Genomic DNA, 25742 nt, shown 5'->3' on the forward strand with positions numbered 1-25742 from the left:
TGCACAGAGTTCCTAGAAATACGACCGAGGCGCACCTCTGGGCCAGCTCTGTGGGACTTCTGTGATGGGTAAGTGCAGAGCGGCAATCGCTGGGGCATGTGCCTTAGGTGTGGGGCTGAGTGGTTGCTGATTGCAAAGAGGGGCAGGTCATTAGCAGGGACTTTGTGAGCTGAGGACTGGGAGGAGGCTCCTCCTGCAGCCAAGAGGTGTCATAAATGCCAAGGTTGCTCTGAGCTGCTGCTGAGTCCCCTTGCACTATTGGGAATGGTAGCACAATGTGTAGCATGGGGCATTGTCAGATAGCAAATGAAATAAAAGATTTTTCGAATATGTTGGGCCATGAGTAAACATTGAACAAGTGAACGGTGCCTTGAAGGAAAAGATAATAGTCTGAATGGAGGAACAGAGTTGCCAAAGGCTCTGCTAAGGCCTGAAGTCTGGAAGACAGCTGGAAAAGGATTGAACAGTATTTCTCTCTGCAGTTGTATTTGCAGAGCACCTCTGGAAAGCCAGCCAGCCAGAGGTGCTGTTTCTCAGGGCGATAGCCTCAATGCCCTTCACATACTTACTTGGTGGTGGTTGGGTAACACGGGTGACGGTCTGGGTCGGTGTACTGAAGATGTCTCAGTACTGCTCTGTTAACATGGCGTATTTCAGAGAGGCAGACTTTAACTGAAGGATCTGGAAGACATTTGCGGCAGAACTGGTGAGTGACAGGTTGAAGGGTCCAGCTGGAAACTTTGGCAGAGCTTGCAGAGTATGTGATAAAACAGATTAGGACTGGCAAGGAACAAAACAGCCTGAGATTATCTGTTGGAAGATCTTGAATTAACCTGTGACTGGTGGATTCACACGGAGCACAAGCTGCCCGTTTGCTGTCTCCTGATGGGTGGGTGACCTGGCATGCTGGTGGTGCAGGTGTGAGAGCAGCTCAGGGGTCCCATGGAGAGGAGCCAATGCCCAGGGTCCTGCAGTACTCAGAGTCAGAGCCCTGCAGAAACCGCTGCCTCTTTGAGCACCACTGTGGTATGTGGGGGTGATGGCAGCCTGAGTTGCACAGGATTATCCTTCAGATGAATATTATTGTTGCAGCAGAAGACGAATGAACTAACAACCTGAAAGCAAACAGAACATTTACTGATTTTAAATTGAAAATTGATGCATCGTCCTATGTATTATCACTCGTAGCCCTGAAAGGGAAGACAAACAGGGTGGAAGCTGAACACTCTTGGCTTTTTGGTGGTCAGCTAAAGGAATGAGTTAGGCGTAAATAAATGGAAAAGATCTCTCTGTGATAACAGCTGGAGAAAGCGCTCATTATTGTGTTAAGCATATTCAAGTCTTTGGTGTTTTTAAATTCGGGAGTTGGTTCACTGAAAGGTCAGGGACTGAATCAATGAGGAGGAGTTTTGAGGATGTCTCCGGGCAATGAGAACCTCTGTACAGAGTACGCCTAGAGCTGAGAATGCCCTCCTGCCCAAAGCCATGTTTTGAGAACATTTCCCTTCCACTAAGGCAGGAATTGAAAGATGAGCAGGATTTCTACTCTTGGTGTCAGATGCTGATGTTCCCTTTGTTTTTCCTTGGTTATAGCAGGGGTAAAAAATGGAATATATAGGTAGTGCTGAAAGAGAGAAACTAAAAGTGAAAAATACCTGCTGCTGCTGGGAAATCTGAGCTGCTGGTTTGAGGGGAAGCAAAGCAGCATGGGGTGCTGTGGGCAAGGTTGGTGGCCTCCCTCACCCTGTGTTCATCACTGTTCTGTCTGCAGCAGAGCACCAGGATCGCTGTGGGAATCTCCTCTTCACAGAGATGACAGCTTGAGAGCTTCCCTGTGGTTCTCTGGGGTGTATGCTTCACAAACTGTGGTGTGTAAGAGGTTTGCAGGGAGCTTTTAGGGTCAGCAACATTGTCAGTTCTTGCTGTGTTAGGGCATTAAGAGCTGGGCATGTGGCACAGGAGAAAGTAACACCCCAGGAAGTGTCCTAACCTCCAGCAGAACGAGCACAGCGTGCAGGGCTGTTTGTTAGAGGAATGAACTGTAGCTTGTACCTGGCTGCCCTCTCAAATCTCGCTGAGTGGTGTGAGCAAGCATCCATCCAGCAGCGTCTTTTCAAGTGGTTGAAAATAAACATGGCAATATATAATGCAGACCAGAGCAGACTGAGGCAGTGAACTCTGGAGGAGTGAACAGTCAGCTCCAGAAAATAAGGATGCTGCGGCACATGATGTTCTCTGGTTCTTTTATTTTTTTTTCCTTCAGTAATGATGGCAAAGGTTCAGTTATTTATATCCTTGCTAGTATGTACTGGGAGGTAATCTGAGATATTGCCCACTCTTACTAAGATATTTAAAATTTTCAGCAAAATATTTTGCTCTTTCTGTCTTTGAAAGAAGCAAGGAGAGAATGAGCTTGAGCATGCAAATGAGAATCTACATTAGTGATGTGGATTAGCCAGCTTGCTGTGGATGAGAGCTACTCGTTGCCATTCACCAAAAATACACGGCTTTGTGTCACACTGATGGCTGGAATGTCAGGCAGGGTATCAGAGGGAGGATTGCATTTTTAAAAAAATTATTGTTTGTTTGTTTGCTTGTTTGTTTTGGCACAACACAATGGGAAATAATGTTTGGTCCCAGAAACAGGTTTTCAGGAACTCCTAGGAGGCATCGCGAATGCTCAGGTATTCAGGTACACACCACAGAGAATAAATGGGGAATTGATACACGTGGATAGACCATGGGTCTGAATAATCATTCTCCCAAACTCTCCAGGGAATGCTGCTAGCCTGAGCACTGTAGGAGGAGAGCTAGGATTTATTTGGTGAAGATTCACTTACCATAAATAAATAAAAATAAATAAGTAGGCTAAATGAGTAATGAATAGTTCAGCCAGCTCTAATGCTAAATAAACAGACTGAATTGTAATGAATATATCGGAACCCATTTGAACTGGAGTTAGAAATCCAAGGAGAAATAACTGGCACTTAAATTAACGCTCAATATAAAATATAAATATATGATATAAAATATAGATCTTTTTTTTCCTCCTGAGATTTTAAAGATTCATCTGTGCTCTGTGTTTGGAAGGCTTGAGGTATATACGCTGCTCAGTGCTGTGCAGTGACATACATCACGGAAGAGTTGTAAAATTCCTTGATGTATGCTTTTGGACAGTAACTATATTTGTAGTGGCTCTCATGGAGGGTGGTATTTATACTGGTAGGAGAGTGCTTTAAATTCATGCAGCCATCTCCATATAAAGCATTTTTATTGGATTTTCCACACTATGGGGGGTTGCACGACTTTAATTATGCAACTCGAGCCAAATCGGTAAAACCTTGATGTGAAGATAAGCCTTTTAGCAAGGTAGACTCCTGCGCTTGAACTTAAAAGGAAATCATTTTCTTCATGTGAGTTCCCCTGAGAACAGCAGGAAAAATCAATAGCTGCTCCGGCACGCAGGAGGGGCTGCTGTTCGCAGGCAGCCCAGGGGTATTGCGGTTCATGTGCTGCCTTGTGCTCCGATCCCGGTGTAGCTGAGGTCACCTACGCCCGGGTGGCATGAGGCTGCCCGGGGGCCACTGAGTCCTAATCAGACACTTGTGGCCACTTCAGTCCACTTAGCAAATTCGGTAGGGCTGCAAACAGCAGTGGGAGTCAAGACTGAAGAGCAGCTCGAGTGAAACTGGCTGATCAAGGCAAAGAAAAATCAGCATGCAAATGGAGCTGCTGAGAAGGGGCAAGATTATTTTATTTGGAGAAACCATGGCTGCTCTTTTAGTGAGGGCAAAACACCTGGGGAGTGGGACGGGACCAGCTTTGGGCCTTCATGGGACCAGTCTTGGTTGATGGGCTGGGGACATCCCGTTCCAGGCACAGCTGGTGGCTGGGAGCTGGCAGGTGGTGCTGCTGCATTGCTCACTCGGGCTTCGCTGAGCAACAGATGCTGAGGCCCACGGTGGGGTTAGAAGTGTTTTGGAGACCAAGTGGCAGCTAGAAATTGATACCAATATCCCAGTGGTGAGCAGGGGCATGTCAGTGGGCAGGTTGAAAATGACATGTCTCTAAGGTCATGGGGTGACAGCATTGTGGCATCGATAGGGAAAGGAGCCAGAGGAGCTAAAATTCACTGGTTCACCTGATTCCTTTATTTTTTAAAAAAGGAGAAATGTTTTCCCTTCGGGTTGTCTCTATCACTAAGTTCTGCAAAGCAGCTTTTAAGGGCAGAACACATCTGTATTCTGACTGCACTACACAACACATGGAATATAAGAACTTAGAAGAAACTAATAAGGTATGTAGTCCCCCAATGTGAGCTGAAATGAAAAAATGAGAGCTCTTTGCTTTATTATAATAGCGTGGAGCAGAGTGAAATAATGGCTCTGCATATGAAATAGTTAGGAGGATAATCAACCCAAACCTCCTATGATCCTACAATAGAGGCACCAACACTGGAGGCAGGCAATGGAGTTAATAAATTAAGGTGCAACTAAAATAGATTCATGGTCATTTAACAACGTGTCAGGGCTCCTAGAAAAATGAGTATAATGTATTTAAGTCTAATGTAAAAATAACTTTAAACAGAAAAGAATGAAGGAAGGGGAAAATGGGAGAAGATTTATTGCAGCAAACAGCTGAGGTCAATTTGCTTTCACAGCAGAAAACAGCACACGTGTGCCAGGAGCTGGCTGTAGCACTTCCTCCTTCCTTCTGTAGGAAGCAAAATAGGTTGAGAAAGAAGCTGAATGCTCTTCTGGTGAGTTGTTCAAGTGCCTAGTGGGATGTCTCATCTTGAATTTTCCTGGAGCAGTCGTTTTCCACAGAAGTCAATAGCCTCATTTCATGAGAACCAGCCTTTAATCACCAGCTCAGGGATTTGGCTGCCCAGCAAATATTCACATGGGGTTTTTGTTTTGTTTTGGAGGGAGGGTTGGTAGAATTAACTTGAGCCATTGATATTTTATTTTCTGTTCCCCCTGCATTGTTGTCAGCTTGGGAGACATCGCTGTCTGCTGGGTTTCCTATCTAGGGATGGCAGTCATCAATCCAGCTTGGGCAGAGTAGATTCAGCCAGAGATTCCCTGGCCCCTGGGAATCCATCTCTGTCTGCAGCCTTTGGCTACATAGTGTAAGAAAAATCTATGCAGTTACTTAAGTATGTAGTTACTTTTAAGCTCTGCCCTACAGAGAAGCAGAGGGATTCAGAGCCATCTATGCAGGTGCTCAGGTTGGTTTTAAGTCAGCCAAGGAAACGGCTGGCTGGGTGCTGGGAATGCTTTGGTGGGTGCTTGCCGGCAGAACATAAAGACCAGTTTTGCTGAACAGGCAGTTATGGAGTAGACCCTGTCTGATGGACACAGTCCAAGCACAAAGCTTTGCACTGCAGAGCTTCGTTGTAGGACACCGAGTTGCTCCTGCAGTGCTGAAGATGCCTCTGTGCCAGTGCCTCTTCCTGGCCTTCGCACCCCTGGGCAGCCCCCAGCTGCCATCAGGCAGCACTGGCAGAGGTGTAATCATTGCACCTCGCCCCAGGTGTGTGAGGGCCTTAAGGAATTAAATATTGGTTGGTTTTGCACAGTGGTGTCCCTCCAAAGGACTCTGAAACGAGTGAACTGGAAGAGGGTGTGGTGTTTGCAGGCAGGACCCTTGCTATTGCAGTCCCCTGCCTCTGTTTCCCTCGATGCTACGTGTGGGGCTGCATTGGCTCTGCTGGCTTTTCTGGTAAAAATCCAGGGAATAATTCTATTTCTCACAGCAGTATTACTTTCACAGGAGCAGAGGAAGTATGTATGTGCCCAAACAGGCTCTCTAAGGACTGCATTTTAAAAGAGATCTAAGTGTATGCTTAAAACACTTAAAATAGAGACATTAATTCCAATGTTTAATGGCTTTACTGCGATGGTGCTTACATCCCTCCCATGTTCATTTTTTGTGACTTGTTTAGCACTTACTGTCAGTGCTGTTCCCTGAAACAGCATGCTTTAAGTGAGCAGGCTCCTGGATGACATGGATGATTTATAAATACTTTATACAGTCAGAACATATTTATGCTGGGCAGCCGTTTATTTGGCTATTTCCAGAGACTGTCTGAGCCACTAACAGTTACATTATAGAGACAAATGGAACCGAGTTTCTGCTCAAAAAAGCCTGCTTTTGGCCATTACCCTAACAAACCTACTATTGCCAGATAAAAGAGAGATAGGAAGCTTAAGCTTAAAAGATACTTTGGAAAAATAAAAACTCTGAGCTTGCCCCCTTTGAAGTTGATATAAAATTCCCCTGATGTCAACACTACAGGTGTGAGGCTTGAAAGAATTATAAAGCATAAGAAATATTTATGGTCTTTGCTTCATGAATCAAGTGTTTGATTTAAAGGTTGCACATCTTTACTTTAAAAATCTCTGGCTGAAATCTCTTATTGGAGGCAGTAAGCTATCCTAGGCTATTAAGCCTTATAGCTATGCCTAAAAATAAATGTCAGAGAAACAGATGCAGGGAAATGTAAGCCTTGCTTGATCCTGCTTTAAGATCTCGGCTGGATCCCTGCAGGCTGAGATCCACTGGTGTAGATCTGACAGAAGGGTCAGTCTTGTTGGGAAACTGCAGCAAAGAAATGTCCAGGTCATGTTTTCAGCAGCGCTGGAAATTTGCTTCATGCAACTGAGTTTAACTGGGCAGCAGGAAAGCCCTGCCTAGCCAGCTGTGTTGGCTTGAGTTTGAAAATGACAGCCACTGTAGCTATCTCTTGCATAACTCATCCCGTCTGCAGCCCCTAGGCCTCGCTGCAGCAGGACTTCATTGGGATGCAGGACGGGTTAGCAGAGCCCTTTTCCCTCCTGTTCCCTCCTTCCTGAAGCTGCTGCAGGTCTTCCCAGCAGCTCCGCTGGCTTTGCTTGTTTGTTTGCTTTCCGTCATCCTCCTTGTTCTCCATACTTCGAGGTCACTACACGACCGGCAGATCTGCCCAATTTATTCCTGTGTATGACAAAAGAGACCCGGGTCAGGCAATGAGCCCTGAACTTCTCTTTCTATTTCGTTGCGGTTGTACGGCAGTGATCTGCACGCTGCCAGTCATCCACCATATTGATGAGATTAGCTGGTAATTAAAAACCCAGCCAAGCCAGGCAGGGGAAGATGACTCAATTAGCAGAATGTCACTGAATCTAATTTACTTTGCTTATCACAGATTTATTCTCTAATGAATTAGAAAAGAAGAGCAGGACACCTTCAGAGGGAGATCTGGGGGCTTAAAAGCTTAAATACTTTGTAACCCCTCTATGCTCCTGGTTTGGTTTGCAGGGAGTGTGCAGATATTGCCAATTGCACCAAAAGGCTGGCTTCCCAATAAATGTACCCTGAGATAGTGCATGAGCAGGAATCCTGCTGTCGGCTGTTTCCTGAGAAAGGCACTGGTCAGGTCAGACCTTCCCTTGCTTATAAACCTTTGTGTGCTTTCAGGTTGAGAGCAAGCAGGGGCTTTGGATGGCATTTTATTGGTGTTGTGCTGGGTGAGCGTTCAATGCAAATGATGGTGGAACTGCCACTGAATGTGATATTTGGCAAAGGAAAGCATGAGGGATTTCCTGGCTCCAAAAGCATGTCAGAAATAGACATTTTCGGCTGTAATGAGTATTTTAAGGTATTTCTCAGTGTTTTTCTCATTTCAGCTGTGATGTTCTGATGATTAACAATTAGAATAACGTATTTTACCAAAGCCCTTTGGAAATAGTTTAAGAGACTATTGGACAGATGTACAGCTGAATTTGTATGTAAAGTGGAGGCTATAAACCATTATCTCTCCTGCTCTCTTCGTAGTAGATGGCATAGCATATTATGGGTGATTTAAGTGGGGATATTACCAGGCCTTGAGCTCTTAATCTGATCTGCATGACAAAACCCACATGGCTTTATGGGGTCCTACTGATCTCACTGGGGCTGTACAGGGGTCTGTATGCAGCAGGCACACAATGGGATCAGGACTACAGCCTGTGGGGTGGTTGCTCCTCTTAGAGCTCGTGTCACTGATCAATGTGACACAGTGCTTTAAAGGCTGGTACGACATTTTCTGTTTGGGCAAGGAGACTATAACTGGAGCAAAATATCTCATTCTGACAACTTTGCTCAAATAATAATAAATATAATAGAAAATACAAAGTCTTTAAAGCTTCCAAAGCTATTAGAGGATCTCGAGAGAGAGACTTAATCCACGCTGGCATCTCTAACAGTCCAGCAAGCAGTTTTGGAAGCTATAACGAGAAGTATGTTTTTTTTGTAAGCATATATGTGTATGTTGATTGCAGAAGGGAGAAGGGTTCATAATGAGAGTGAATAGGATGGGAACTCATCTCTATTTCTGTCCTGAATCCATTACCAAGGCACGAGAAATGTCAGTTCAGTGAGGCTGCCCCTAAAATTCAGTACTTCCCCTAAATGTGTAACAGCTTCGGCAGAGAAGAAAAGTTTAGACATAGATCGCTGTGCACAGATGGACGCAAGCATTTTGCAGCTCTGAATGTTACACTTTAAATGTTCTTTCCTGCTGTTTCAAACCCTGCTCCCTTATTTCTTGCCCCAGTAATTCTCTGTGTCACTGAACACAGTTTGTTGAGCAATGTGTAGTCGTCAGAGCGCTTCTCTTCTACCATATTTCAATTGCAGCAAGGTGGTTGGTTTCCAGAGATGCAGCCATTGCCAAATGTACCTCTCTAAACTGGAGAGAGAAAAACTCACTAAGGTATTCTCATTAAGCTAATAATGACAAGGAAGTTCAGATCCTCTCCTCTGAATCACTGGAACTACAGAGCCAGGAGATACTGTGTCATGTTCAAATGCTGTCAGCAGCTCGTGCTAAATGAGTGTTTTGTATGCATGCATTTGCTGAGATCATGATTCTGAGGCTTCTATAAACTAACTATAAAAATGATGGCCGCCTGGAATATTGATACTAATTTACTGTAACTATTACTAATTCAATTCTAGCTCAGCTGTTAATACGGTATTGAGTTTTCTTGCAAATTTGGAGAAAAGATTGAAAGCCACAGGTAACTTCAGCATGTCTGTGTTGTTGCAGCAGTGGAGTTGGTGTGTTAAGTAGCAGGTGTTAAGGCAAAAGGGGTAGGAGTGAGCAGAAGTGGTGAAGAAAGCTGGGGAGCTCCTCAAGGATCCAAGGATGAGAAGCTTTCCCTTGATGCTGTGAGAGAAAGGGAACAAGAGGAGAGAAGCTGGAGGATCTGATCAGCAAAGCTTACAGTGGAAGAGCTGAAGCCGGGCTGCAGAGGTTAGGAAGCTCGGAGGTGTGGGTGCTGGATGCTGTAGGTGATGAACAAAATGCTGTAGCAGCGCACAGGAAGCAGAGAGGGCGTGTGGGGATGTGCAAGCAACTGAAAGCAGATCAGTTAACAATGAAAGAGGCAAGGTAAAGACAATAGCATTAGAGGAGCTGGTTCTGCTGCACACTGTAATTCTCAGGGACGGGAAAGATCAAAGAGGAGTGGATCCTGGGATTAAGACTATTGAAGGAGAGTCCCCCCAGGCACTGGCTGTACGAGTCAGTTCAGGTATTGCTGCTGGACTCACAGGCAGTGCTGTGGAAAAGAAGCATTCAAACGGCTCCTAAGCCCTGTGGTGCAGCATCCCTCTTCCCCACAGGACCTCAAAGTGCTTCATAAAATCAGACATGTTGGGAAAAGATCTTTGTCAAAGCAAATATTTATTTTAAGTGCTCTTAGTCGAAAACATAGGGTATGAAAGGGACTTAAACCTCTCAGGCTCACATGTAAACCAGTGACAGTGTCTGTGCTGATGTTTTAGAGTATCTTTTTTTTATACTGCTATCATCCATGCATGGCTCTTCCTTAGCTCCTCAGGGGGCTCTGTCCCTTGTTACTCCCCTCTCTGTAGTGAGACAGCCACGGTCCATTTACCTGGAGAGGATTTGGAGGCAGTGGGAATGCAATACGGAGAGGGGAAATGAGGTGTTCTCTCAGCACACAGATACTGAGTGCCAAAACCAGGAGATAAACTACTAAAGGCACCAAGAAGTTGTAACATGAAAACATTGCTGCCCAAGCAGCAAAAACACAGCCTGGATTGCACTTATGGAAATGTCCTGTGCCATGGAGGAGAACCAGAGCCCTAAGAAGAGAGACTTGCAGGAGGCAGGAGAGCTGGGGCTCCAGAAGGCCTTGTCCCTGCTCTCCATCTGCTCTTGCATGCCCGGCCCCAAGTGTGGGGCTGCTACACGTGGTTTTCCCCTCAAGCTAAGGCATGGGGGATCCAGCACAGGCTTAGTCTTTTGAGGAAGTTAGAAAAGGGGAGGAGGGGGGGGCAGAAAACTTTTTTTTATCAGCCCTTGAGAGTTAATGTAGGTCTTGAGCAGAGTAAGATTACGAATGCCTTAACAGTCTCTGTCTCTGTTCACTAGCTAACGTTTCTGTCTGACCCAGCCTGTCAAGGCCTTCTACAGATGAATACCAATGACCTGGGCCTTCATTATCCCATCATTACACAAATCCTGCTGTTAATTTATGTATAGGAAAGAAGTAGCAGCTACATAAGGCTCCATCAGCTGCATAATTACTGCATATATTATGAAACAGCAGCAAATGCAGTCTGTGAATATAAACCATCTCTGCTCATTAGAAATCTGCAAGAATTAATTAACTGGGGCCTGATCCTGCCACCTGCAGAAGGAAGGTATTGTGGCACTGTGGCCATGCCCAGCCTGCTGTAGGTGCCATTTTCCTTCCCTCTCTTTCAACAGTATTAGAGTTCTTGGAATGCAGGTCCAGATTAAACCTTTAGAACAACTGAAATGAATCCGTAGTTCAAACAGAAAATGGAAGGGTTTAGGAATTTTTCATGAGTGACGTTTATATTCTAAGATAATTTGCTAGCGCAGTCCTTATAACTTCCCAGGTTTCTGTTTGTTTATGTACCAGAAAAATGTGCTCTGCTAGACCGACTGTAGCGATTAGTTAAATTACTCATACATCCGTTATTAGCAAGAAAAAAAAAAAAAACACCACCAAAAACCTCTGTTCCACTTTGAGCCTATGTTTGTTAGTGCCACCTGTTAATAACTTTCTGCTTGAATGATGGCCACTAACTTTGTTTATGGCTCTTGAATGTCAATCGTGCACATATTTTTGAAACCAGATTCAGACTGGTAGATTTGGGTACCTATGGATGTGTGTTTTCATGGCCGCTTTTCAAGAGGAGTGGCATCGGGCTTGACCCAGTGTATGACATGTGTAATGCAGAGGGTTTGGTAGCTGTATCAGCGTTAATTAAATGGGGAGGCTTATTTACCTTCCCAGATGGTGTTGGTTTACATACAGATAAAGGAAATCACAAAAATTGATGCAATTCCTGCAGCTTTCAGATTGTCAGAGAGAACAATTATACACGGATGGGCATCCATTAGAGTGGCCTGGCTTTGGAGAAGAGGTGGCTGCCACGCAGGATGGATTTCCAAGTCCAAGGAAGAGGGAAGGTGCTTGCTTTCAAAAAGGACTGATGTGTGCCTTGAGATTGCAAAGGTGTGGTGAGAAAATTTCATACTTCCCAAAAGTTGTGTATGCATCATGTTAGGTGGAGGGAACAGGTAACCAGGGTGTGAAATGGGGAAACAGCTGGAGAAGGGAAGACAACCAAGCAGGGGAGGGGGGGGGGGGGGGGGGGGGGGGGGCAGGTAATTAAATCATGCTTCCAGGCTCTGGGGATTGGGTTCTCTGTGCACCTAAACATGGGCTTGCATGGAAAATGCACACTGGGAAAAACAGCTTCTTGGTGTTAACCAACCCTACTCTGGCAGCTGGGGTGGGGATTGCTGTGACTGTTGTTCCTAATTTCAGGTGAGTATGGGGGCTGTGGTTAGCAGTCAGACATCTCCATGCTGATAACACTGATCACATGTTTAATGCTGAATTTCTAGCAGAACACAGCAATCGCAAATCTCCTTTGAGTCAACTCTGGCATGAAAGGAGGAAAAGCTGCATTTCCCAGGAAGGAGTCTGCTTAATCTATTCGAGATGATTGAGTCCTTTTGAATTTATTGCTACTTTTTAAAGCAAACTGCATGTTTTCATCAAGATTTTTTTTTTTTTTTAATACTCCTTTGGAAATTGAAGTATTGCTTTTCTTCTGCTATTTTGTTTGTAGAATCACATAAAGAATATTTATTCACACTTGTACTATGGGTACATTACTATGCCATTTTTATTTTCCCTTGGGAAAGGCCATGTTTGCTGCCCTGCTTTTGGATGCTGTGGGAGCCATGGTGTCACCTCTTCGAGAAGGGCTCAGAGACGTGCTCCAGCAAGGCTTAAAATAACTTGCTTCTGAAGCTGTCTAAAAGGATGTAAAGCAATCAAGTCCATAAGGCCGGGGCATTTTAGTTGGGTAGTTCTTCCACCAAATAAAATAGATATAGTGTGCCCTCACTGAATGAGATATATAAAAACTGATAAAATCAAATTTACTCAAACAGATTAAATGTACATAAAACTAGAGTTTATTGACCTTTCTTGTAAACCCTTGGTTTTCAGGGAGTGCATTTACTAAAGTAAAAGGTTGCGAGTGTTTATCCACAGTTATTTCTGCTTCTGTCTCATGTGTTCTTTTTGGCTATGAGAGACAGTCTTCAACTCTGATTTTAATTTGACTGTTGTCTTCATGAATTCTCTTCCGAGTTATGTACTTTCCTTTTGTCTACTGGAAGTTCCTATTAATAGTTAGGTCAAACTGTGTGATGCCAGCATGCCTTTCTCAGGGGTAAGTTTTACAGAAGCTGTCAACTTAATAAGATAGCAATAAATTTCATTTAATGTAAATCAGGACTTTCACAACAGTGTCTTTAAGTGGTTCATTTTGTCTGACAAACTGAAAGGTCTTGTGTTGCGTTGGCTTGCCTTGGTGAGATATTTCAAACGCCTGATATAATGAGGCCTTTTTCTCGTGTCTTAGGCTTCTCCGGCATAAATGCGTTGCTTCATTAGCAATTCCCTGCGAATGCTTCTGGTAAAGAGTGATTACTTTTCTTTACAAGTGTTGTCACTTCTCCTGTGGCTTAATTTGGGTTGCTGTGTAAAAGACATGGGGGGCATGGGATGGGAAGAAATTCATATAAAAATTTTGACTCATTCTCTGTAATCTCACCCCAGTGTTTTGCTAGCTCTGATGTATTCGGCATTTTAAAGGGTATGTCAACACAGTAAATTTTATACTGCCAATAAAACCTGTTGGTGAGCTCACTGAGAAATTTCTAGACCTTGGAAGGCAATTAATGTTTGAAATATGTAGTAATCTGTTTATTGCAACGTTTTACACATCTACAAAATTAGGTTACCAGTCAGTAGCTAGCTGTAAACTATAAGGCTGCAAGATAAACCTAAAATAGTAAATAGTGTGCATTACACTGTATGATCATTTTAATAGGCTAATTTTCAAAGGGGTGTTAGAAAATTCATACTGTTTCCAAGTTACTCTTGAAATATAAATAGTGGAGATATATAGCTTGGTGAATGGATCTCTGGCACATGGTAATTATGCTGATTCTAATGATAGTTAAACTCTAGTTTCAGCTAAATGCTAATAAGTGAGGGGTAGCAGCCTTAATTAAATCCGCAGACTCTGTTAGGCTGTTGTTCAGGCTTCCTTACCGTGTCAAGAAATCTCTCAGTTGCCACCTAGCCAAGCAATACCTTGTGTCCCTCAGGACCACCTGTGTCCAGAGGGCTACCAGGTGATGCTGGAAGAGGGGCTGTCATTGCTGGTCCTGTGACTCAGAGTTTCACTGGGGCACGTTGTGTAGCCAGTGTCTTGGAAGGCAATTCAATCATCTGGTAAGCTGAGCATGCCACGTCAAGAGGCAGACCCTAAGAAATCCGTGGTAGTGGTTGATCTGCAGGACTACCTGACCCTGTTTGGTCTGGCTGCACCATGGCTGTGCACGTGAACACCAACAGGGCTTTCGTGCTTTGCATTTAAGAGCCCTTTTTTCTGCTGCAGGTATTTCTTCCTCCACGTATCTCCATTTTCAAGATGCTTGAAGCCCTTTGGCTTTGAGGTGATGTGTTACATCTTTAAGATATGCACTCTGGTGGATGAGTTATTCTCAAAAAGAGCTTAGATACTGCTATTGGTGAGACAAGGCTGTAATGAAATAAATGTCTTTGTAGGTTTTTAATGTTCTCAAATTAAATTCTAGATTATATTAGAGGGTGTGTTGCCTTTTTGTAGCGAGTTTGTTGGAGCTGCACGCATCTCACATCTGCCAAACTGAACTTGAACACTGTTTCCCTCATAGCACTAAGCCTCTTCATCTCCTGAACATCAGGCCCACTTACTGCAGTTCTAAGAGTCAAAACGTTGAAGTGGCTGGGGGGGACTCTTTAAGGATCTCTTCACATCATGAACCACAGTTTAATGAATTCCTTTGCAAGATGCATAATGAAGAGCTTGCAGGTATCTATTAGTAGCTAAGTAAATCTGCCATTATCACCTCTGTGCAAGGTACAAACTCAAGACAAGGAAGGCTGATCTGGTGCAAGTACGTTGGCTGATAATGTAATACAGATCTCATATGCGCCTCTTGCAAATTGCAGTTAAGGTACTCAAATTCTGACAGACTAAATTCAAAGTTTCAGCCCAGCAAAGATGAAAATACGTGACCTGGTTCTCTGCTCGTGCACATCAACATACACCAGACTATTCTAGACTTCTGTCTGTGGAAGGAAGAAGAATCAGTGAACACAGAAAGAAGAGTTAGCCAAAGAGCTGGCTTTGCTCATTGCAAAAGTCAATCATGAACAATCGGTGCCGTTCAGGGTTGCAGCAGCCAATTGGCAGAAGAAATCTTTTTTCTTTTTGTCTCATTGACACCAGAACATCCTTTTCTTGATATTCTTGTCTACCTAATGGCTAGTTAGTAACAACCCTTTCTTCCTGAGGAAGCTCACAGGGAGGCCAACCTAAGGCCAACCTTGAATTTGCTGAAATGAAGGCACTATTATATGGGTTTAGTCCAGGACATGGGATAGAAATAATGATTTCCTGATACTGATGGACAGAGGGCAGAAATCTAGGACCTTTCTTTGCCCTTCAGCAAACTCAACCATGAAAAAACAGATACTGCTCTTCTATCTAAAAGGGGAAGAAAGGGCCCAGTGATATGTAATAAAATAAGTGTGAGGAGAGACAAACCTAAAAAACACCTTTGTCTCTCAACTGCTGAAGTCACACTAAGGAGTCGTTCCTTTTTCTGTCTTGTTCACTCTTTATATTCAAAGTTTAAATAAATATGTAGCTTTACTTCATATCATCACACTCCTGCCACTGATTTGATTGAGGTCTTTTACTATACGTGATTGAAGCAAGGCATAGGTGCTATCAATCTGTGAAGGAAATTTGAAGAGACTTTTTATCACCTCTGGTTGGCAAAGAAACTGATCTAGCCTCATTGATAATGTCTTCAAAGTCACCCAAATTTTTGGCATTAATAATGGAAACAGCATTTTAGTTGGAATTGAGTGAAAGAAGAGTGGATATGTGGGGAGTTCAGCTCTGGTGTTCTTTACACCTAAACTTTTAGAGAAGTTCTGAAAGAAACAGATGAGAAGCAAGTAGACCAAACCCACTAGAAGTAAGACAAAAGGGAAGTAGGTGTAGGTCAGAGGTCTGATGTTTGCCTGATGTATTTTGGTTACAGTCGTTGATTTGATTAACTGATGGTTTCTGCATCCAGGTAGTGCAGGGGATTCCTGGCCCTTGGTGAGCTGTGGTGCAACTGAGGGAGACCAGGAGATATGTAGGCAAAGCTTGCAGGGACATGGTGGAGCCATCCAACCTTCAGTCCAGCGAGACTGCTAGGCAGGAGGAAAACCTTCAGGTAGGAAAGCATCTTCTGGGAGGGGGAGAAACTGGTCATGAGGGAGGAATCATCCACCAGCCAGGGGATCTTCCGACCAGGAGGAGTGCCCCCACGGGTACAGGCATACTGGCTGTAGTGCTGGGAGGGTTTGCCTATTAGAAATTGATAACCACATTGACTACTAGTCTCCTGGGTGAGTTAATATTAAGTGCAGTCTGTTAAGCAAGAGGCTAAAAGACAGGACTTCCACGGCTCTGGGGGGAACTGCTGGGAAAAAAAACACTACATGGGACTTTAGCTTCTGTTCGTTTACTTATAGAAAAATAAAATTAGAAGACACATGGATGAATATGATTTCATGAGAGAGTTAATATAGGTTTTATACAAAAGGAAATTGTCTTCGAAATGAGAATTTTCTAAGAAGATCATGTATATTAGTGTTATCCAGCTGATGTTCATTGTTGGTCTGATGCTAACAGCTAAGCTCTCAATAAGGGAAAGCACTTTGGTTAAAGGACAGCAAGCAAATGAGAAAAATGACTATTTTTACACTGGAAGGATGCTACTGATGGGCTTTCTGTGGATTTTAGGTAGAACCTATGCCATTCAACACATTCATAAATGGTCTGGAAAAGAGGATTGATTAATAGCGAGATGATAAAATTTACTGAAATGGAATATTCAAGGTGGTAAAAACTAAAATGGACTGCAGAATACACATGATAAAAAGTGACTGAATGGCAGAGCAGAACCAAAGGTTTGGTATTAATAAATGCAAAGTAATATACATAGGACAAAATAACCTTAAGTATTCATACACCTTGATGGGGTCTAGATTAGCTATTTCCACTGAGGAAGGTGCTCTGAAAGTCATTGTGAATATTTCTCTGAAAGCATCAGCTAATTCTAGCAGCAGTCAAAAAAGTAAATTGACTCTTGTGAATTATTAGGAAAGGAAGTGAGAACAATCCACAAAACATTATGTTACTGTATAAAGCTGTGCTCATCTCTCTGATTTGGTACGGTATTAAAGTCCTCATCTCAGAAAGGATATAAGTAGGACTAGTGTGGAGACAGGCATGAATATTATTATATAGCTTCTGTGTGAGAAGGCTACAAGCCTTCATCTTGGAAAAATAGATCACTGAGGAGAAGATCAAATAGGGCTCTGTAAAATCAGCAGTGGTGTGGACTGGGTGAATTAGGTATGATTTTTTTCTAATTGTCAATAAATGAAAAGCCAGAATAGAAATTGGCAATATATTTCAAATACAAAATAAAAAAGGAAATCTCTTGTGCCAGTTACACATATGATGCAGAAATCAGTCATGGGAAATGTGGAGTTCAAAGCTATAAGTGGCTTAGCGAGAAATTGGGCAAGTTTCTGAAGGGTTGATGTGTGCATGCTGGTACAATGCACCGCCAGTGCCTAAGAGCTCCTGAAATCAGGGACTGTCAGAGGTGGTGGGATCGTAGGGGAGGGAGTGCTCCATGGCTGTCTTACTTCTGCTCCTCATTCCATAAATATGTAAGGTATCACTGTCAGAGGCAGTGTACTGAGCTGATCAGTACAGATATTCTACTATTGAAATAGGTGAGCAAGAAAGACGGTATTTTTAGATTGTGATCAAGTTTATCTGCTTTACACCAATCAGAAATCTTACCTGCCACTTGCATGTGGAGGATCAGAGTGCTCAAGGGCAATAAGCTTAGGATGTTTGGCCCACTGGGAGGTGCTTGCAGTGTCTGAAGCCTGAGTACAAGTTCCCAGTGGCTTGTAAGGAAAACATCACTTACTACCAGTTGACCCATTCAGGCCATATTCTTTCAAAATTTTTCAGAAGAAATCCAAGCATGCCTGGACACAGTTAAGGCCCTTGAAGGCTCTTGCAACTTTATTGTTGATTGGGGGGTGCTTCAGCTGGGACTGCACATGAAGCCACCCTGAACACAAACAGGGCAAAGAGCTTGAAAGCTACAATGGCATCATCCTTACTCTTTGCATGGGCACCAACTCCTGTGTTGCTTTTTAATTTTTTTTTGGCTTTTCTCCCCCCGCCTCAAGTCTTGCAAAGATTTTCCCTCTGTCTTAAATGACTTGCCAAGCGCTTGTCCCAGTTCTGGCAATCACATACAAAGAGAGATGAATACATCATAAAATGTATACGGCTTGAAGAGAGTTTTATGTCTTTTAAAGAGATCAGCTTGCCTTCCCCACAGTAAAACAGTTTGCGATCTGTGGATGAAAAAACCCCAGAGCTGTATAGAACAATGAACGTACTAAAACCCTCTGGGATAAGTCCTACAGTGTTAGGTAGGCCTGAGATAATTATCGTTTTGCAGCAGAGGAACGAGGCAGCAAGCTGCGTAGAGTTCTGAGTTTTATCTGTTCTCTTTCTATCAGCAGAGGAAGAACTTTCATGCTCAGTTGGTATGAAAAAATGTAATGAAACTCTACAGCAAGTAACTTAAAAGCGGAATAACTCATTAGGACTTCTATCCTCCAATTATGTCCCAATTTGCTTACCCCATCAGGTGGCAGTTAAATCCCACTTTATTTTGTATTTCCATCTATCTTTCCAGCAATCGCTTTAATGCCTTTGAGGTTTATCTTGGCTGGTGTCACGGTACTGAGTGTGGCTTCGACTGCAGACTGGAGCATGGAGCTACCTTTGGACATGCTGACCTGGCCACAGCTGTGTTGGGTTCAGAGATTACCACTACCCACAGCTTGTCCTCTCCTTTTCCCCTGAGGTTTGCTGCTCTCTTCAGCTCTGCAAGCATAACTTCCGCGTCTAAATGGAGTAGTCACAGAATCACTGAAAGGCTGAGGTTGGAAGGCACATCTAGGGTCTGCCCAGTCCAAGCCCCTGATCAAAACAGGGTCAACTACAGAGAGCTGCCCAGGGCCACGTTTGGGTTAGAATATCTGCAAGGATGGAGACTCCACAATCTCTCTGGAAAACATGTTGCAGTGTTTGATCAATCTCACAGAACAATTACCTCCTCCACCACTGGCAGTGGTCTGCTGTGGATGACCCAGGCCCTGCCAGGATGCTGTTGGCCTTCTTTGCTGCAAAGGTATGTTGCTGGCTCACGTTGAGCTTGGTGTCCACCAGCACCCAGCTCCTTTCCTGCAGAGGTACTAAACTGCTGAACTTTTGTTTTGTCAGAGGAATATGGGTAAATGGGAACATTGTTAATAGTTGGTTTTGTTGGTAAAACACAGGTCCTTTGGGCAGAACTGAAAAGAACGGATCCCAGTGGTAGCTACGTGCATGGCTTTGAGAGGACCCTGAGGGCAGGGGTGGAGGACAGGAAGATGGCTGGGCCGAGAGGTCAGTTTAACCCCGCTGAGCAGCAGCCAGGACAACCCAGCTGAATGCAGCCTTTGTTTCTGTGAATGGTGAAAGGCGCAAGCAGATCCTGTCTGAGCAAAGTCTGTGCAGACTTTTTGGGGGTGGGAAGGAATAGTGTTGTCTGAGGCTTGTTGGTGGCTAGAGGTGAAGGCATTTTTCACTTGCACAGGTCCAGGATCAGCAAGATTGGAGGACTGGGTGCAGAGGAACACAAGCCAGCTCCGTGCATTGGCTTTGTTAAAGAACTTCTTTACCGAAAGGGTTGTTAGACACTGGAATGGCCTGCCCAGGGAAGTGGTGGAATCACCATCCCTGGAGGTCTTTAAAAGACGTTTAGATGTAGAGCTTAGGGATATGGTTTAGTGGGGACTGTTAGTGTTAGGTCAGAGGTTGGACTTGATGATCTTGAGGTCTCTTCCAACCTAGAAAATTCTGTGATTCTGTGATTCTGTGTTAGCAGTGGGGTGGTTGCAGTGCACCTGAGCTGTGATGTCCCAAACGCTGCTCCCCTCTTCTAGCTGACTCCCTGTGGGTTTGCAAGAGAAGTTCCTCACATCTTGGGAGCCTCTACAGCACTGTAGTGAATGGATGGGCATGTGTCACAGATGAAAAGGTCTTGCTTAGCCTGGTGTTAGCAATCCATGGAACAGTGTTGAGCAAGCTCATACGGCTCTAAGGCATAGCTGAGCAGGGATAGTGGCTCAGCTCCTGGGAGCAGGATATCTGTGTTAGTCCTGTCCGACTCTTTAAGCAGGGCTAATTAGCCCATGCGTCACTTGTCGTCTCTCTTCTGGTGCCAAATCTGGAACTAGTCTGGATATGAATGAAGTGTACTGTGTTTATCACATACTGTAAGCATGCCTGTAGGTTATCATCTTACTTAGGCTTAGATCCATGAAGGGATTTGGATACCCAGTTCTGCGCAGCCAGCAGGAATTAGACATCTAGGTCTGTCTGAGGACCCAGTCCTGAGGCTTTTAGGCCAGTGTTACTCAAAAGATACTCAGTATGATTCAGCATGTGTAAATCAGCATTGTTTTCTTTTTCTGAAAAAGGGTCACCTTGATTTATGCCAGCTCAGGATACAACATGCAGATTTTGTAGGAAGATGCCTGCATTTTCTCCTGAAACCTATGGTTGTGTCCCGGTGATCTGTATTCCACTGCAGCACAGAGCTTTTTCAAAATTTGGGAGCCATTTACGACTTCACTGCCATGCTGTGACATGATGCATTGCTTTGTAAATAGGGTCTTAAACAACCGGGGTCTTAAATCTATAAACTGACTGGGGCTTGGCAACACTTTGAAAATCTCTTTGCCAAATACTGTACATTACAGTACCCTCTGAACAGGCTCCACAAAGATCTGTCTGTCTGAAATGTTCACATCTCTTTTGACATGATACCAAGAGGCTGTGAGACTCCCTGCGGCTTATTTCCCCTAAAAATAAGAAGAAAGCATGATCTGTTCTGTGTGTAAAATGATACGTCTGAAATGCATGGTATGCAATTTTTTTCCGATAATTAATTTCTTCCAAGAAATTAAAAAAAAAAAAAAAAAGTATTGCTATCAATTTTGCTTTGGGCACTTGCTTGTTAGGATGCCCCCCAGACATAATGTCCTCCCTGCAACATCTTGGCATTTGTGCATCTTCTCTTCCCTCTTGCCTCCCTGTTCTCTAGGAGGAGGGGGGAGAGGACGGCTGCTGTGCTGCTGCTCTGTCTCACGCTATTATCACATGCATTTCAATTCACCTTTCAACATACATCGTTTCTCCTCTTCACGAAGACATGGCCATATTTTCCTGAAGCTTTACTTTTTACTAAGACATCCATAAGATCGTTCTAACTTACTGTTTCACAGCACTTTGTTGCTTTTAAGCAGCGAGTTGTCTGTGAGCACGCGTGTTTGGCAAGAAATTTGGTTGTCTCGCTGCGAGCGCTAGCTCTGTTGCCCAGGCTCTTGGTAATGAGCCTTCTCAGGGCTTCATGAGCATGGTTTTGCGTGCTGCTGCTCTGCATACTTGTGAAGACAATGGAAAATTTGCCATGTTGTCCTACTTCAAATCAAATTGCTCCCCTCACTGTTGCAATTTCCATGGAAGGGGACAGAGTTCTTTTCTAGCTCCCTCTCCCCCATTCCTCTTCTGCTCTCACTGAATGAAACTGTGTCAGCTGGAAAGGCAATAGGATAGAGCAAACAACTGCAGAGAGCAGTTATGTCACTCAGTTCTTGTCAAAAAAATAAAAATAAAAAAATAGCCTCCTCTATTTTCTCTCCTTCCTTTCCGCCTTCCTGTGACCTTTCACATAGCACACCACATCGCTTTGCCTGTCAAAGTGAGCACCGCATTGTTACGTGGGGTGCTGTTAAAGGGTTTTCTTGTAGGAATCAGGCATCTTCAGGCTGCCTGTGTTTATATGTCCTCATTCATTACCATCCCTTAAAAACAGAATAAGGGACAGTAAGAAGTGAGGCAGCGGAGTTCCTTGACATGGGTTTGATTGTTTTTGACTTTCTTAGACCTGTAGAGTCTGCTTGATTCAAAGGCGAAGCACTGGAAACCAGCTCTACAAATGCACACAGGCACAGCAGCCCTGTCGGGCACTCAGCAGTTCTGTTTTCCTACAGCAGCCACTTGAAAAGCATCAGGTTCATAGAGGTCGTATCCAGTAGTGGTCTCCTTGTGACCACATGCCAAAATGAAGCACATTGTAAAATACAGAAGAAAACAGGAAATGTAGGGAGACGAAAGCATGTTACCTAGCTTGAAACTTGTCAGAGACGTCATTTCTCCTTTCTTCTAACTGAGTCATAGAGTCTTTAGCAAGTGGTTGAAAAGGACCTCGATTCGGCTGATAGCTCCTACCTTCTCCTTAATGGAGAGAATAAAGCACCTCTCCTCTAAGTAGGGCATTCTGTGAAATGTGTTGGAAATACCTGGTACAGTGTGTCCAAAAGTAATAGGAAAGAACATTTTTTGGATGCACCTGCATGTCATTCAGAATGGAAGCAGTTAATAATCCAATTACTTTACTGCATCCTCTTCAGGTTCAATTTCCATTCTCTTTTATAACAGTCTCGGAGGCTGTTGCCAAACTGCCTAGACAGCCTTAGAGCTACCTGGTGAATCATAAATCTGCAGACAATGCTCTCCAAAAGTGAGCAGACTCAAATGATGTAAAATGAATGCTGGCCTTTTGTAACAACATCTCTTAACTTTTATGTTCTGTCTTAACCAATTTCATGCAGTTGGAGAAGTAGTCATTATTTTGGATTTTTTTTTTCTTGTTAGGCCTTTGTATTGCTCTGCATGTGCCAAACTTTTCATGTCAGAGAAGAATGAACTTCTTTGGTAGTGTAGGTGATGCAGCTGCTGTGCCTAGTACTTGGTGAAAACCAGTAGGGTAACGTGCAGCAAAGCGCGTCTGGAGGAGCGACAACTGTAGGCACTCCTTACGGACACACAGTCACATTCATTGTGTTATTTGTCATGTGCTGAAAGAAACAGACCACAGAGCAAGTCAAGATATCAGTCTAGTTGCCAGTGAATTAAGATGTCCACGTCATCCAAGGTAACACTGCTGTTGACTGATGGACTGTAGGAACCAAACTGTACGTGGAACCATCTGATCACGGAGATATGATGGAAGGGCGTGACTGGTGCCAGCACAGCAATACCCATCCTATCACTTTGTTAACCTTCCTATCAGGTCTATCACCCAATACTTTCTGCATACTATCACAGAGCAAGTCTTTTACAGGGGAGAAAAAATGTGTTCATTAAAATACCCCTTTGATTTTCTTCATGCTGGACTAAAGTTAAAAACAAAAACCAAAACCAACTCGTAACAGTACACAAGATGATGCTAATAGGCTTCACTTTTTTTTTCCTCTAAACTTTTAGATGAAAACTCATGGAGCGTGGGTGATCATTGGACCAATGATCACTGCAGGGTGATGATATGCCAGAGACCTTTCAGGGTCATCTGAAGAACATGGTGGTTAAGTTTTGTATGTGCTACATGAAACAGCAGCAGGATGGGAAGGTTTTTTTTCACTCCTGCCATTGTTGTTTTGGATTCATTTCTGGGCTTCAGTCCATGTGTGTGCAGCATTCAGTAGGTGGTTCTTGGTGAGGAGGATGTACTGAATGGTGATCAGGAAAGGACCAGACTTTATGCAAACTACTTTTCACTTCTACGTCCTAAGGTGGGCTTTACTGAATTCATCTGTTCCATGGACCGTTGGTGCCAAGGTATGGCTAACCTGGAACGTTTTGATCCCTGCGTCAGGCTGTGCAGTATCTACATGAGCATAATGGCAGCTGTAGCCTGTGATCCTGGAAGTCCTGCTTGCTCCTGAGACTTCCAGCTCAAAAGGGTCAGTTCCTGCCTGTGTGGCCTACAGATAGCTGTGAGCAAACCATCATTAATCTGAGAGCAAGATTTGTTCAGGAAGGTTTCATTCCATTACTCTTAGAGCTGCTGCCCTCAGTGGAGGGAGGGGGCCCGATGTAGCCCAGAGGATTTGACCACAGTCCTCCAGAATGCCAACAGACAGCAGTGTGCCTAGAGGGCAGATACTTGCCTCTTCCCCCATTTGTTTCTCAAATATCCAAACCTTAATACAATGATAAAAGAAGGGGAAAATGTAAAGACATCAAATACAATAACAGAATTATTTTTCGCAAAAATGTATGTAGAGCTTGTAGCAAATCTATAGTGCTTGAATTTCCCCAAACAACGCGAACAAGCCAGTCACCTTCTATCTGACTTGTTATGTCTCACTGAGAAGTGAATTGTAGGTCTTTCTTATTGAAGCATGATTAAGACTTACATGTCTCTTGTTGGCTAGATTTGCTATTGAGCACAGTAACAGCCAAAGAAAATGATGGTACAATTTTATGTGATTAGGACAAATCCTTAAAAATCTGGGCAATTTTCAGCAACTATGTTAGGACAGTGACTAAAACAGAAATTTCAAAGACTTGTAAAAGCTTCTTTGTTGGACCAAACAAATGTTTCTAATTGGTTGAGTGGAACTGTGTTTATTCTGATCTCTGTTTTCTTCATTTTTTTTTTCCTGTAGACATCTGTTATTTTTCTGTTACTGCTTACGTAGCCTTTTTATGCAAATTTCCTGAAGTGAAAACATAGTCCATTCCTCTTCAAGCTTCATTTAGATGGTCTTTTGTGCAACTCCTTTTTTCTTGTCATTTTCTTTTTTATTAATTATCAAATTAATTGACTTAATTACACTAAACCAATAGGATTTACAATAAAGCTTTGTGTTAGAGTTCTTGTCAGATGCAGCTCAAGTATTGTATACATCTCCGAGATGAGGAGAAAAAACAAAACAGAGTTTGCAAATGAGGTCTTAAACTATTCCCTCCCGCAGCAACTGGAAATTTTAGCATTTGGCTCAAGGAAAAAATCAAAGCAGGCACTAAAACAAAGCATAAATAACTTCCAAGTTTAATAATAACCTCTGGGTTATTAGCTAAATCAGTGTTGCAGGCACTGGCCTCATCTGTCTCTTCTGGTTTGGGATGAGATTGGAGGGCACACTATGAAAACCTTGGGCTATTGAGTTGTCTCAGCCTTTATAGAGCCTTAATGTTGTTTACTTCATGGGTTTCTGCACCTGATTTTTGCGATAGTTGACTTGGAATCAGCGTGGGTTTGCAAACATAGGTGTTCACCCACCACGCTGCTCCATGAGCCTAATTTGAAGATGATGAGTTCCTTTGTTCTGCTAATTGTATGCTGTCTGCCCAAGGGTTTCTCTTCAGCCTTAATAATTTGCAGCTGAACTTCAACACATCTTTCTATATGACACCCAATCTAGGAACATTAACGTGCCACAAGGAAAGGACAGGAATTGTCCCTGATCCCAAGACCTGCTTTTAGAGGTGAGATATGGTGCTTTGAGTTTTTTTGCTGTTGGCACTGGATGTGTATCTGCTTCTGTAAAAGCCCTTTTGGTTGATCTGATCTGCAATCAATACACTAACAAAATCAGCTTCCTCTCACACATTTATTTTATCACAAAAAGAGGTTGCATCCATCAGAGTTTCTTCCAGTCCAGCTCCTGTGCCTGAATTTTTCTCCAGGACATGACTTCTACTGCATTATTTCTGTATTTTTGATGGACAGGTTCATCACTGAATACAACCAGTAATAAATTCCTCTTAGATTTTAGGATTAAAAGTTGCTTTCTGAACGAAATTGTCTTTATATGTAAATATTATATAGCTCTTTCTTTACTTTTTCATCTTTGCTTTACATGTTCCTCTTACGCCTTATTGCCACAGATTCTTTCTTTTTCTAAATATTTGCCAGTTACCAGGTTTCTTTTAGGTTTAGTTTTATCATCTCACGTGTTTTTTCCATGCTATGCTATCCTCTTCAATTCCTAAAACTAATTTTAATACCAGATCTTGTTAGCTGCAGCTTACGCATTTCTCTTTCATTCAAAAAGTCACTGGCTAAACTTTAAGTTAAAGAT

General features: G+C 43.3%; 1 long non-coding RNA gene across 1 annotated transcript; it reads left to right on the top strand.

Moving 5' to 3' along the window:
* On the top strand, window positions 1-25446 carry LOC118174117. The gene is made up of 3 exons (XR_004754549.1): window positions 1-68; window positions 25027-25146; window positions 25211-25446. It is a non-coding gene; the product is annotated as an uncharacterized LOC118174117 (long non-coding RNA).
* Window positions 25447-25742: the final 296 nt, after the last annotated feature.

The sequence above is a fragment of the Oxyura jamaicensis genome, chromosome 14 (genome assembly GCF_011077185.1).
Source record: "Oxyura jamaicensis isolate SHBP4307 breed ruddy duck chromosome 14, BPBGC_Ojam_1.0, whole genome shotgun sequence".
In the NCBI taxonomy this organism is placed as follows: Eukaryota; Metazoa; Chordata; class Aves; order Anseriformes; family Anatidae; genus Oxyura; species Oxyura jamaicensis.